The following is a 15484-nucleotide window of genomic DNA, read 5'->3' as shown; positions in this document are numbered from 1 at the left end:
CCCCCTACCACAACCACAACTCCACCTACAACAACCACAACTCCACCTACCACAACTAGAACTCCCCCTACCACAACCACAACTCCCCCTACCACAACTAGAACTCCACCTACTCCAACCACAACTCCCCCTACCACAACCACAATTACACCTACCACAACTACAACTCCAACTACCACAACCACAACTCCCCCTACCACAACCACAACTCCCCCTACCACAAGTAGAACTCCACCTACCACAACCACAACTCCCGCTACCACAACTACAACTCCCCCTACCACAACTAGAACTCCACCTACCACAACCACAAATCCACCTACCACAACTACAACTCCACCTAACACAACCACTATTCCACCTACCACAACCACAGCTCCCCCTACCACAACCCCAATTCTACATACCACAACCACAACTCCCCCTACCACAACCACAACTCCACCTACCACAACAACCACAAATATAACTCAACCTAAAACAACTACAACTCCACCTACCACTACCACAATTCCCCCTACTACAACTACAACTCCCCCTACCACAACTAGAACTCCACCTACCACAACCACAACTCCACCTACCACAACTACAACTCCACCTAACACAACCACTATTCCACCTACCACAACCACAGCTCCCCCTACCACAACCCCAATTCTACATACCACAACCACAACTCCCCCTACCACAACCACAACTCCACCTACCACAACAACCACAAATATAACTCAACCTAAAACAACTACAACTCCACCTACCACAACTACAACTCCACCTACCACTACCACAATTCCCCCTACTACAACTACAACTCCCACTACCACAACCACAACTCCACCTACCAAATCTAAAACTCCCACTACCACAACCACAACTCCACCTACCAAATCTAAAACTCCCGCTACCACAACCACAATTCCACCTACCACAACAAGAACTCCACCTACCACAACCACAACTCCACCTACCACAACTACAATTCCTCCTACCATAACAACCACAAATATAACTCCACCTAAAACAACTACAACGACACCTACCACAACCACAATTCCACCTACCACAACCACAACTCCACTTACCACAACTACAATTCCACCTACCACAACAACCACAAATATAACTCCACCTAAAACAACTACAACTCCACCTACCACAACCACAATTCCCCCTTCCACAACCACAACTCCACCTACCACAACTACAATTCCTCCTACCATAACAACCACAAATATAACTCCACCTAAAACAACTACAACTACAACTACACCTACCACAACCACAATTCCACCTACCACAACCACAACTCCACCTACCACAACTACAATTCCACCTACCACAACAACCACAAATATAACTCCACCTAAAACAACTACAACTCCACCTACCACAACCACAATTCCCCCTTCCACAACCACAACTCCACGTACCACAACCACAATTCCCCCTACCACAAGTAGAACTCCACCTACCACAACCACAACTCCCCTTACCACAACTAGAACTCCACCTACTCCAACTACAACTCCACCTACCACAACCACAAGTCCACCTACCACAACCACAATTCCCCTACCACAACCACAACTCCCCTTACCACAACTAGAACTCCACCTACTCCAACTACAACTCCACCTACCACAACCACAAGTCCACCTACCACAACCACAATTCCCCCTACCACAACTACAACTCCCACTACCACAACTAGAACTCCACCTACCACAACTACAACTCCACCTACTCCAACTACAACTCCACCTACCACAACCACAAGTCCACCTACCACAACCACAATTCCCCCTACCACAACTACAACTCCCACTACCACAACTAGAACTCCACCTACCACAACTACAACTCCACCTACTCCAACTACAACTCCACCTACCACAACCACAAGTCCACCTACCACAACCACAATTCCCCCTACCACAACTACAACTCCCACTACCACAACTAGAACTCCACCTACCACAACTACAACTCCACCTACTCCAACTACAACTCCACCTACCACAACCACAAGTCCACCTACCACAACCACAATTCCCCCTACCACAACTACAACTCCCACTACCACAACTAGAACTCCACCTACCACAACTACAACTCCACCTACTCCAACTACAACTCCACCTACCACAACCACAAGTCCACCTACCACAACCACAATTCCCCCTACCACAACCACAACTCCTCCTACCACAACTAGAACTCCACCTACCACAACCACAATTCCCCCTTCCACAACCACAACTCCACGTACCACAACCACAATTCCCCCTACCACAACTACAACTACACCTACCACAACAACCACAAATATAACTCCACCTAAAACAACTAAAACTCCACCTACCTCAACTACAACTCCACCTACCACAACCACAACTCCCCCTACCACAACTACAACTCCCCCTACCACAACTAGAACTCCACCTACCACAACTACAACTCCCCCTACCACTAGAACTCCACCTACCACAACTACAACTCCCACTACCACAACTAGAACTCCACCTACCACAACTACAACTCCACCTAACACAACCACAACTCCACCTACCACACTACAATCACTACACACAACCACAAATATAACCCACCTAAAACACTACAACTCCACCTACCACAACTACAACCCCACCTACCACAACCACAACTCCCCCTACCACAACTACAACTCCCCCTACCACAACTAGAACTCCACCTACCACAACCACAATTCCCCCTACCACAAATAGAACTCCACCTACCACAACTACAACTCCCCCTACCACAACTAGAACTCCACCTACCACAACTACAACTCCCACTACCACAACCAGAACTCCACCTACCACAACTACAACTCCCGCTACCACAACCACAACTCCACCTACCACATCCACAACTCACCCTACCACTACCACAACTAGAACTCCACCTACCACAACCACAACTCCACCTACCACAACTACAACTCCCGCTACGACAACCACAACTCCACCTACCACAACTACAACTCCCCCTACCCCAACTACAACACCCCCTGTCGCTATCACGCCAATTCATGTAAATTCAACTAATCATCGACCAATCACAGCAACTTTTCTGCAAATTTCACCAAAAACCTAAAGTTTCCCGCGACTTCAACCAATCACAGCAGTCCCACGTGCACTCTGAGAGACACTGAACAAGCGGGAGTGAGAACGGGTTGATCATTCCCTTGTTTCTGATATGAAGACAAGACTCAAACATTTACCAACAAAACGTAAAGCGAAAGACCGTGCAAAACATTTCAGACCGTCTTGCCAACCTGTATATATTTTGACATCAATTTATGCTGCAACGATTTTTCAGTCTAAAGTCGCTGAAAGCTGCTGCTGTTTCAATCCTGTCGGCTCTCTGCAGCTGAGTTCCCCCCGCGACTGACGCTTGCACACACACACAGACACACACACACACACACACACACACACACACACACACACCTGCACACACACACACACACACACACACACACACACACACACACACACACACACACACAGACACACACACACATCACACACACACACACACACACACACACACACACACACACGCACACACACACACACACACAAACATACAAACAAACACGGTGGATGCAGGAAAAACCGGAGAGGCAAGGATAGGAAATTAACTAACAATGTAAATATCAACAAGCCGCTGACACATATGTTCAAATTTGATTCATTCAATAAATTATTTTTTGTCTTAAATCCACCAGCCATTTTCATATTTACCAACATTTGCGGCATCCTGAGCCTTTTTGGTTACTAGGAAAACTCAGCCCAGAGTAATTAATTCTCCCCAAAACAAGTTTCCTTTTTATTTTTCAAGAACTATACAAAAAAAATCTAAACTTTTTTTGCAACTTTCACTGTATCTCGCAACTTCATTGCAACAAACATACAAAAGACATTGCAACTTTTATCACATTTTCTTTACAAAAGCTCCCACGAAATCAGGCATTTTGGGCCGCAACAATCTCAAAAAAAGGCCACGAAATCCAGGAGGGACTGTATGTTGAACATAGGGGTGTAACGCTACACACAATTCATGGTATCTCACTATATTGTATGGGTGTGTTCTTATTTGTTTATATTTATCCATTGCATGCTTGGATTTGTCTTACATTATGACACATGTTGCATATGTCATACATGTATATGATGTGTGTCTAAATGTAAATATACTACAAAAATGAATAAGTTGATAAAAATGAAATGATGAATCAATAAAATACTATGAGTTTCCCAGATACGTGTTGGCACATTATTTTGGTTTTGTTGTTCTATGTTGGTTATCTTTGTATATCAGGTGTGGAAAAAAGCTGCAATAAAGTGATTTAAACAAAGTTATGAATTCCAAGACACAGGAGCAAAATGTATTTGTCAAACATTTCTTGACTTCAGAGCCACCTACTGCATTGTAAGATGAACTACGCTGCAATGTAAAAAAATTAATGTTCACCTGTCGTGAGACTTTGTTGACTGTTGAGTAAGGGTTTTATGTCCATTTAGTTTTGTACTTGAATTGGTAGAGCACATAAGGAGCTAGTTTAACGAGTGTGCGAGACAATGAAATATTATATACGTAAGTGTGTGTGTGTGTGTCTCTGTGTGTGTCTGTGTGTGTGTGTGTGTCTGTGTCTGTGTGTAAGAGTGTGAGAGTGTGTGGGTGTGTGTGTGTGTGGGTGTGTGTGTGTGTGTCTGTGTGTGTGTGTGTGTGTTTGTGTTGTTGACCCTGCCCCCCCCCAACTGCAGCGATGTACTCTGTGGAGATTAAAGTGGAGCAGGACAGGCTGACGGGTGAAACCCGGGTTCTGTCCACTAACACCACACTTCCTGTTGACTTCTCTCAGCGAGGGGTCAAAGTTTACGAGGATGAGAGGAAAGGTGATGTCAGCCAATAGGAACACTGGAAGAAATGTGATGTCAGCCAATAGGAACACTGGAGGAATGGTGATGTCAGCCAATAGGAACACTGGAAGAAAGGTGATGTCAGCCAATAGGAACACTGGAGGAAAGGTGATGTCAGCCAATAGGAACACTGGAGGAAAGGTGATGTCAGCCAATAGAAACAGAATCAAAATCAGCTTTATTTGCCAGGTATGAGGACACATACGAGGAATTTTGCTTTGGATTATACATTGCTCACAATGTGCTTACTCATACAAAACAAACAATAAAACAATCAATATATACACACACTATAAACAGAAACAGTATAGACAGGTCGAGGCAGGAGTGCAATGAAGAGTGCAAAGTGTGCAGGAGTAATTTTTTTTTTGATAAATTATTATTATTTTAATCATGGAGCATAGTGCAAAGGATGCTAGAATAAATATTATGTTATTATATAAGTATTATACTACAATATGGACAGTATGAACAGCTCTGAAACAGCTGGAGGAACCAGTGATGTCAGCCAATAGGAACATTGGAGGAACCAGTGATGTCAGCCAATAGAAACACTGGAGGAACCAGTGATGTCAGCCAATAGGAACACTGGAGAAAGCAGCCTCCCAAACGGTTTTTCTACCTTTGTTGTCAGGTTTTTTTTTTGCTGTTTTTTCAACGTTTTTGTCTGGCTGCAAAAGCGACAAAAAAACGCTGGCCGTACGCTGCTCTGTGTCAGAGCGCCGCTGTACGCTGTACGCTACATCAGAGCGCCACTGTGTGCTGCTCTATATCAGAGCGCCGCTGTACGCTGTACAGTACATCAGAGCGCCGCTGTACGCTGCTCTACATCAGAGCGCCGGTGCACTGAGATCACTTTGGGCTCAAAACTCAAACGCTTAAAAACCAAAACGTAGAGGTGGAGATGTAGTCAGAGTAACGCAGAGGTGGAGATGTAGTCTGAGTAATGTAGAGGTGGAGATGTAGTCAGAATAACGTAGAGATGGAGATGTAGTCAAAGTAACATAGAGGTGGAGATGTAGTCAGAATAACGTAGAGGTGGAGATGTAGTCAGAGTAACGTAGAGGTGGAGGTGGAGATTTAGTCAGAGTAATGTAGAGGTGGAGGTGGAGATGTAGTCAGAATAACGTAGAGGTGGAGATGTAGTCTGAGTAACATAGAGGTGGAGATGTAGTCAGAGTAATGTAGAGGTGGAGCTGTAGTCAGAGTAACGTAGATGTAAAGGTGGAGATGTAGTCAGAGTAACGTAGAGGTGGAGATGTAGCCTGAGTAACGTAGAGGTGGAGATGTAGTCAGAGTAACGTAGAGGTGGAGATGTAGTCTGAGTAACATAGAGGTGGAGATGTAGTCAGAGTAAAATAGAGGTGGAGATTTAGTCTGAGTAGCGCAGAGGTGGAGATGTAGTCAGAGGAACGTAGAGGTGGAAATGTAGTCTGAGTAACGTAGAGGTGGAGATGTAGCCTGAGTAACGTAGAGGTGGAGATGTAGTCAGAGTAACGTAGAGGTGGAGATGTAGTCTGAGTAACATAGAGGTGGAGATGTAGTCAGAGTAACATAGAGGTGGAGATTTAGTCTGAGTAGCGCAGAGGTGGAGATGTAGTCAGAGTAACGTAGATGTGGAGATTTAGTCTGAGTAGCGTAGAGGTGCACATGTAGTCTGAGTAACATAGAGGTGGAGATGTAGTCTGAGTAACATAGAGGTGGAGATGTATTCTGAGTAACATAGAGGTGGAGATGTAGTCAGAGTAACGTAGATGTGGAGATGTAGTCAGAGTAACATAGATTTGGAGATAAAATCTGAGTAACATAGAGGTGGAGATGTAGTCAGAGTAACGTAGATGTGGAGATTTAGTCTGAGTAGCGTAGAGGTGCACATGTAGTCTGAGTAACATAGAGGTGGAGATGTAGTCAGAGTAACATTGAGGTGGAGATTTAGTCTGAGTAGCGTAGAGGTGCACATGTAGTCTGAGTAACATAGAGGTGGAGATGTGGTCAGAGTAACATTGAGGTGGAGATGTAGTCTGAGTAACATAGAGGTGGAGATGTATTCTGAGTAACATAGAGGTGGAGATGTAGTCAGAGTAACATAGAGGTGGAGATGTATTCTGAGTAACATAGAGGTGGAGATGTAGTCAGAGTAACGTAGATGTGGAGATTTAGTCTGAGTAGCGTAGAGGTGCACATGTAGTCTGAGTAACATAGAGGTGGAGATGTAGTCAGAGTAACATTGAGGTGGAGATGTAGTCTGAGTAACATAGAGGTGGAGATGTATTCTGAGTAACATAGAGGTGGAGATGTAGTCAGAGTAACAGAGGTGGAGATGTATTCTGAGTAACATAGAGGTGGAGATGTAGTCAGAGTAACGTAGAGGTGGAGATGTAGTCAGAGTAACGTGCAGGTGGAGATGTAGTCAGAGTAATGTAGAGGTGGAGATGTTGACAGACTAACACATACATAGAGGTGGAGATGTAGCCTGAGTAATGTACAGGTGGAAATGTAGTCTGAGTAACGTAGAGGTGGAGATGTAGCCTGAGTAACGTAAATGTAGCGGACACATATATATATATATATATACATATATATGTGTGTGTGTGTGTGTGTATATATATATGGAGATGTAGTCGGAGTAACGTGATATATGTGTATATATCATTTGATTTCTGAAGGAACTGACTACTGAAGTTCTGAAGGAACTGACTACTGGACTGCTAGATATTAAGTTAAGTACTTACTTTATTTGGGATTTTGCTGCTTCTTCTACTTTTCTACTTTCTCCTGCTGCTGTGTGTTTTTTTCTGGATTGGTTGTGTTGTTAGGTAAAATTTAGTGGTCTTTCTTAAAGTGAAACTAGTTAGTGTGAAGTGTGAATTTGGAGATTGGAGGTTAACGACTCTCAGGTGCTTTTGACTGATTAGCCAGGGTGTGGCCTCCCCACCTGTAGCCAACACCAATCACCTCCTTGTATTTAATGTTGGCATTTGCGTGAAGGGGCAGCCTCAACAGCAGCCTTTTCGGACGAAGACTCGGAGGACAAAGACAAAGGAGTCTACGCAGGAGGCTAAGTGGGAAGTTAAGTGGGCTTTATATCGCATATCTCACTTACACTGCTCGGTGTCTTCATCCGGAAATGTGCTGCTTCTCCATTCCTGTCCGTGTTTCCTTTCGGAGATACTACAAACCACGCATTAGCTTGCAACATTTCCACAACCCCACCTCTCTTACCTATCCCACCCGTTCCACACACACTCAACACCTTGTTGCAGGTGGCCTATGGAACTGCCAGTCTGCCACTCGCAAGACTGAGTTCATCTCTGGCTTTTCCAGCCTGAATCCCTTGACTTCCTTGCTCTCACTGAGACCTGGATTACACCGACCAACATATCCACCCCTGCTGCCCTCTCTTCTGCCTACTCTTTCACCCACACACCAAGACCCACTGGGAGAGCCGGGGGGACAGGCCTACTCATTAACCCCAAGTGGAGATTTTCTCTCTACCCACTGCCACAGTTCACTCCACTATCTTTTGAACTTCATGCTGTCACCATAACACATCCGGTAAAACTAGTCATCATTGTTATCTACCGCCCACCAGGTGCTCTGGGGGAGTTTTTGGAGGAGCTGGATGTCCTTCTTTCAAACATCCCTGAAACTGGCCCTCCGCTGGTACTTCTCGGCGACTTCAACATCCAGACAGAGAAGTCAGCTGCCTTTTTACACCTTCTCTCTTCTTTTGCCCTCTCACTCTCTCCTTCACTACCCACTCACAAAGCTGGCAACCACCTAGATCTCATATTCACCAGAAACTGCTCTACATCCAACCTCACTGTTACTCCACTCCATACCTCAGACCATTTCTTCATCTCTTTCTCTCTCCCACTCTCCCAAGCTCACAACCATATCTCAAGAGACACCATACCTGTCCGCCGTAATATTCGTTCACTCTCTCCTTCTTCTCTGGCGGCATGTACTTTATCAACCCTCCCTCCATCGGACTCTTTCTTACTCATGCCTCCCAACGCTGCCACAGACACTCTCCTCTCTACTCTATCCTCCTCTCTCGACTCTCTCTGCCCTCTTACTTCACGACAGGCTCGCAAGTCCTCCCCAGTGCTGTGGTTATCTGACTCAGTACGTGCTGAAAGATCAACTATACGGGCAGCGGAAAGGAAATGGCGGAAATCTAAACACCTAGATGATCTGCTTACCTATCAGTCTCTTCTTTCCTCCTTCGCTGCCTCTATTTCTGCAGCCACAAGCTCTTTTTATCAAACCAAAATTGAATCCTCTTTCTCGAACCCCAAAAAACTTTTTTCCATCTTCTCTAACCTCCTAGATTCCCCCAGTCCACCTCCTCCCTCCTCCCTCCTACCAACCCACTTTGTCAACAATTTTGTAAAAAATATAGATGACATACGCTCTTCATTCTCCACCACACCTTCTGAAATCACCTTACCATCCATCACATCCAGTACTCTTTCCTCTTTCACCCCTTTATCTCCAAATCAAATTCTTACTTTGATTACCTCTGCCTGCCCAACCACCTGCCCCCTGGATCCTATCCCTTCTCACCTTCTCCAGGTCATTGCTCCTGACCTCCTTCCTTTCTTTACCCATCTCATTAACATCTCCTTGTCAACTGGCTGTTTCCCCGATGCCCTCAAAGAGGCAAGAGTGACCCCACTACTCAAAAAACCAACACTCGACTCCTCTGATGTAAATAACTATAGACCCGTCTCCCTTCTTCCATTTCTATCTAAAACTCTTGAGCATGCCATTTATAATCAACTCTCTACCTATCTCCACCAGAACAACCTTCTTGATCCCCACCAGTCTGGCTTCAAGGCTGGTCACTCAACAGAAACTGCCCTCCTTGCTGTCACTGAGCAGCTTCACATCGCTAGAACAACCTCTCTCTCTTCCATCATCATCCTTCTGGATCTTTCTGCTGCCTTTGACACAGTGAACCACCAGATCCTCATTTCGACACTCTGGAATCTGGGTGTCTCAGGCTCTGCACTCTCCTGACATCTCTTCTTGGATGTCCACACACCATCTGAAACTCAACCTCGACAAGACTGAGCTCCTTTTCCTTCCAGGGAAGGGCTCTCTTTCCCAAGACCTGACTATAACAATTGACAACTCTGTGGTAGTCCCCACCCAAACTGCTAGAAACCTGGGTGTAACACTTGACGACCAACTCTCCTTCACTGCTAACATTGCTGCAACCACCCGATCATGTAGATACATGCTGCATAAAATCAGAAGGATACATCCCCTTCTAACGCAGAAGGCGGCTCAGGTTCTGGTTCAGGCTCTAGTCATCTCACGTCTAGATTACTGCAACTCCCTCCTGATTGGCCTGCCTACATGCTCCCTCCTGATTGGCCTGTCTGCATGTGCCATCCGACCCCTGCAGCTCATTCAGGACACAGCAGCTTGGCTTGTCTTCAACCTCCCCAAGTTCTCACACACTACACCGCTCCTCTGCTGTCTTCACTGGTTACCAATTGCTGCCCGCATCCGCTTCAAGACACTAGTACTTACATACAGGGCCACGATCGGATCAGTCCCAGCTTACATCCAGGACATGGTCAAACCATATACCCCAACCCGCCCACTTCGCTCTGCATCAGCCAAACTGCTTGCTGCCCCCTCACAGCGAGGGAGAACTAATCACTCAACGAAATCCTGACTGTTAACTGTTTCCCATTTTTTGGGATCAAGAAAAATCTATCTATCTAACTATATATGTGTATATATATGGAGATGTAGCCTTAGTAACGTGATATATGTATATATATATGGAGATGTAGTCGGAGTAACATGATATATGTGTATATATATATATGGAGATGTAGTCGGAGTAACTTGATATACGTGTATATATATATGGAGATGTGGTCGGAGTAACATGATATATGTTTATACATATGGAGATGTAGTTGGAGTAACGTGATATATGTGTATATATGTGGAGATGTAGTTTGAGTGTTTTCTGATTGTGTCCCTCAGCGGTCCACGAGATGAACGGAGAAGACGGCATGCAGCTGCTCAGCATCTCAGAGGTCGAGGATCTCATCCACAAAGCCGACGAGGCGTCCGTGATGACGTCTCTCCCGACAGCTGAGGCAGCAGCGGCAGAGGAAGAGGCGAGCCCCGAGGCTTCGCCGCCGGCAGAGATCAGGGGGCTGCGGGCCGAGCCGGGTGGCGAGCGTGGCCTGGCAGACGCCAGCGCCACGGCACCCCACCGTGGGGCCAGTTTAGCTGAAAATGACTTATCAGCCTTGGAGTAAGGGTGAGTACGGATCCAGACACGATCTTTGTTTGAAAAATCACTGTCTCTCCTTCCTTTGTCATAGTTCTTCTTTTGCCTTTGTCTTGCTTTATTCAGGTTGCCGCTTACAAGTTTCTTGAACTCTGCTATCTGATCAGCAGTAGCATATGCAGGTGTATCAGGATCACACAGCTGTGGCTTGAGCTCAGCATCCAAGGGGCCTTTCAGAAGACGACCGATGTTGAGCTCTGCAGGTGTGACTCCTGTGGACTCATGCACTGCTGAGTTCAATGCAAAACGGAATTCAGGTAAGTATTTGTCCCAGCTCTTGTGGTTGTCCTCCACATATGAAGCAATCATGGCCTTCACATTTCGATTGATCCTCTCTGTCAGGTTGGTTTGAGGATGGTAGGGCGAGGTCCTTTTCTGCTTGAGGTTCCACCGCCTGCAGGTTTCCTCAAAGACAGATGACACAAACTGGGAACCTTGGCCTGAGAGGATGAAAGTTGGCACATCCCAGTGAGTCAGAATCTCCTTTCTTAGGATCTGGGATACGGTCTCTGCTGTTGCTTTGCGAAGGAGAAACATTTCCACCCATCTGGTGTAATAGTCCACAAAGACAATGAGGTAAATGTTGCCGTTGGAGCTTCGAGGAAAAGGTCCCATGAGGTCAACTCCCAACATCTCCCAAGGTTCTTTAACCACAGTTTGTTGCAGTTTTCCAGGAGGTTTCCGGGTCTAAGGTTTGTAGAGCTGGCAAACTTGGCAACATTGTACATGCTCTCTGACATATATGCTCATCTTAGGCCAATATACAAGGGCTTGCAGTCTCTTATATGTTTTGTATCTCCCAAGATGACCCGACAGAGGATTGTCGTGAAAATGATGAAGAAGCTGTGGGCGGAGTGATGATGGCACGTACACTTGGTAAAGTGTTTTGTGAGGTAATTGCACCACTCTGTAAACTTTGTCCTCCAAAACAGTAAACTTGGTTGTCGGATTTTCCATCACTTCTCCTGTTTCCATGATTTTATCATACAGGTTCTGGATGACCGAATCCTCTTGCTGGGCTTTCCAAATGTCCTCATCTGTGACTTGAAGATTTTCAGAAGTGTCCCTCTTGGATCGCAGCACCGCAGCACAAATGGCAGGTTGGTATTGGTCAAAAAGGGGAGCTCTTGACAGAGCATCCGGCACTGTATTATATTTTCCTTTACGGTATTCAACAGTAAAGGAGAACTCCTGGAGGCGGAGTGCCCACCGGATCAGACGGGTGCTGGGCTTTTGGGTTTTAAAAACCCAGACAAGAGACGAATGGTCCGTTACAACTGTAAAGCGTCTGCCCTCCAAGTAATACCTCCATTTCTCCAGGGCCCAGACGACAGCGAGGCATTCTTGCTCTGTTGTGGAGTAGTTTCTCTCAGCCTGATTTAGAGTACAGCTGGCAAAGGCGAGGACTTGCTCTGCTCCCAGTCCGGTCTGTTGAGTCAAGACGGCCCCCAAGCCGACGTCACTGGCATCAGTGTAAACAACGAATGGAAGGTTGAAGTCAGGATGTCCCAGGATTGGTGGAGAAATCAGATGTTGTTTCAGGGCCTCAAACGCTGCCTGACACGGAGAGGTCCAAATGAACTTGGCTCCTTTCCGTTTGAGTGCGTTGAGTGGTTCAGTTAGCTGAGAGAATCGGGGCACAAAGCGATGATACCATCCAGCCATCCCAAGAAATCTTTGCAGTTCTTTGAGGTTCTGAGGCACAGGGTAATCCTGTACTGCGTTTGTCTTCTCAGTGTCCACCTCAACTCCAGCAGAGGAGACGATATGGCCCAAAAACTTCAATGAGGTCCGGAAGAACTGACTCTTTTTCATGTTCACGGTTAGGTTAGCCTCTCTTAGCTTGTCAATTACTGCCTGTATGTCATGTTTGTGCTGTTGAACTGTATCAGAGTAAATAATGATGTCATCCAAATACACAAAACAGGTTTTTCCCCGTAGGTCTCCAAGAACTAGTTCCATCAGCCGTTGGAAGGTGGCTGGGGCATTTTTAAGTCCGAATGGCATTACCTTGAACTGGTAGAGGCCAAAGGGACAGATGAAGGCAGTTTTTTCTCTGCTGTCTTTATCCATCTGAACCTGCCAGTAACCGCTATTGAGGTCCAAGGTAGTGAACACCACAGCTCCAGCCAGTGACTCCAAAATTTCCTGGATGTTAGGTAATGGATAAGCATCGGTGTGAGTTGCTGCATTCATTTTTCTGTAATCCACACAGAACCTTGGTTTTGGGTCATTTTTCTTAGGTACCAAGACGACTGGAGCAGCATATGGAGAGATTGATGGCTCGATGATGCCTTTGTCCAACATTTCCTCCACATGCTCTTTGATTACTTGAAGTTTGGTTGGTGACACACGATAGGGCTTCTGTTTGATGGGCACTTCATGGGTAAGAAAAATTTTGTGTGTGAGAACACGAGTGCATCCCAGTGCTTCTGTGCAGACATCTGAGTTTTCCTGTAGCTGACATAACAGCTGATTTTTCCCAAAATCATCCAGATGAGCATTGTTGCAAGCAGTCTCTAGGAGGTCATGGCAGGGTGGCAGAGGAACCAGGTCCACAGGAGCCACAGCAGAGAAAAAGGCAAGCTGTGATGGAAGAACCGCATTAAGCCCCGCTGCAGAGTCTCTCAGAAACTGGTACTGCTGCTTTTTGTTGGATTTAAACCAGTAGCGGTGCTCAGAGACATCAAACTGTAGACCGGAAAAGAAAATGAAGTCCAGTCCCACAACTGCGGGGAAAGCAAGACTGCAAGCAGGCAGGATGACACAAGGTAAGGTCACTGGGTGTAGCTGCAAGGTAAGGTTCATTTCACACCAACCTAAAGGCTGTCTTCCTTCTCCATCTGCAAGGTACAAGGGCCCTCTAGTCCAAGGCTTTAGCATGTCCTGCGGTCTTCTGATTCCTGACCACACATTTTCATTTATCAGAGTGTACGATGAACCAGTGTCGAGAATAGCGGTTCCCTTCCATGGACCAATGTTCAGGGGAACCCTCAACTGGCAAGGAAGCAGGCTTCCAAGTGGGGATGAGGAGGTGTTTCCAGATGTAATGTCTTCCAGGTAACCTGAGTGTGTGAGGGAACCAAGTGTCGGATGACCATCTTGGTCATGAGTAGTTTTTGCAGCTTGCTGTTGTGAGGGTCTAGGAGAAGAAACTCTGTTAGAGTTCCACTGTGGACAGGAAGCTGGTGCATGACTTCCTTTGCAGCGCCAACAGTACACAAAGGAGGGTCGGTTATGGCTGGGTTGATTTGCTCGGACAGGGTTTTCTCTGGTGTTAGGAGACCGGGCAGCAGTTTCAGAGGCAGCAGACTTGGGTGTTTTCCCCAATAAATTCTTTTTCTGTTCATACTGCAGCTGGTTTACTCGGTCCTTCTCAAGTTGCTGGCCAAGGCAGACAAGTGCGTCGACAGAGGTAACTCTGCTACTTCTCAGCTGGCTGGCCAGTTGGGGGTTAATGTTTTTCAAAATCATTTTTAGGATTTCCTCTTCCTCAATTTGTAGTTTCCAGCGCTTGCACAGCGACTGGTACATGTAGGCAAAGTCTCTGACGCTTTCCCCTTCCCCTTGAACTCTGTTGCGCACCCTCTCTGCCAGTTCATCCTCATAGTCCTCTGACAGGAAGGCAGCACGGAACTGGTCATGAAATTCCTTCCATGTGTGGATTTTATGGCGGCCTACATCCCACCAATCTCTTGCAGTTCCATGAAGTACATTACGCAGGGTGGCAAGGAGTTCCTCATCTGTGAGCGGAGTGAGAGCAAGGAAATCGTCACACCTTTCCAGGTATTGGAGCGGGTCAGGTGTATCATTTAGTCCCCCAAATGTCGGAAATTGTAGTTTTATAGGACTCTTACCCATGACTCTGTTCTTTACTTATCCGAGAATGGTGGATTCACCTGGTGACCCAAAATTGACATCGGCCATGCCAGGCTGCACGGTGGATTGCAATCTGGGGCGGTGTGGAATGAGTAGGGGCTTTTCCCCTTGTAAACCCTCAGAGGTTTTCCCACTTGCAGGGGTAATGGTGGTAATTTTAGAGTGAAGTATTTATTTGGTCCTCCTGCAGAGTTTCAGGATTCTGTTTGTCGGAGAGTTTCAACTTTTTTTGGGGTTTTATGAAAGAGAAAATAAATAAACGTGAAGCGACAGACGGTCGCACAATAACCTGTTCTGTGTATTTCTGTTTCAGATAAACATCCAT

This window comes from Sander lucioperca, chromosome 11, assembly GCF_008315115.2.
Source record: "Sander lucioperca isolate FBNREF2018 chromosome 11, SLUC_FBN_1.2, whole genome shotgun sequence".
NCBI classification, from domain to species: Eukaryota; Metazoa; Chordata; class Actinopteri; order Perciformes; family Percidae; genus Sander; species Sander lucioperca.
The sequence above is the reverse complement of the archived record's forward strand: the minus strand, read 5'-3'. Positions refer to the sequence as shown.